General features: G+C 26.9%; 1 protein-coding gene across 3 annotated transcripts in view; it reads left to right on the top strand.

The window, feature by feature from the left end:
• LOC116669980 (immunoglobulin-like domain-containing receptor 2) overlaps positions 1-279 on the top strand; it is a 22,295-nt gene that overhangs the window by 755 nt on the left and 21,261 nt on the right. The gene's annotated exons all lie outside the window — the stretch shown is intronic.

The following is a 279-nucleotide window of genomic DNA, read 5'->3' as shown; positions in this document are numbered from 1 at the left end:
CATATATATATATATATATATATATACACTAACAAATCGTTCAAATTAGAAAACAGTGTGCATCAATGAAAAATATATGTGCAAAACCAATGATGTAGCTTCCTATGATTTTTGTAATAATCAGTTAGTTTGATCAACAAACAAGGAATCTTTTGTTTTTGAAACATGTTTGTTTATGATAATTATTTTGTTGATAATTTCATGTTTTTAATGCATAAAGGACTAGCAGTTACTGGCTCTATCTTCTTCTTCTTCTTCTTCTTCTTCTTCGTCTTCTTC

Source organism: Etheostoma spectabile, chromosome 1 (genome assembly GCF_008692095.1).
Source record: "Etheostoma spectabile isolate EspeVRDwgs_2016 chromosome 1, UIUC_Espe_1.0, whole genome shotgun sequence".
NCBI classification, from domain to species: domain Eukaryota; kingdom Metazoa; phylum Chordata; class Actinopteri; order Perciformes; family Percidae; genus Etheostoma; species Etheostoma spectabile.
Note: the sequence above shows the minus strand (reverse complement) of the source record. Positions and strands in the feature narration are given on the sequence as shown.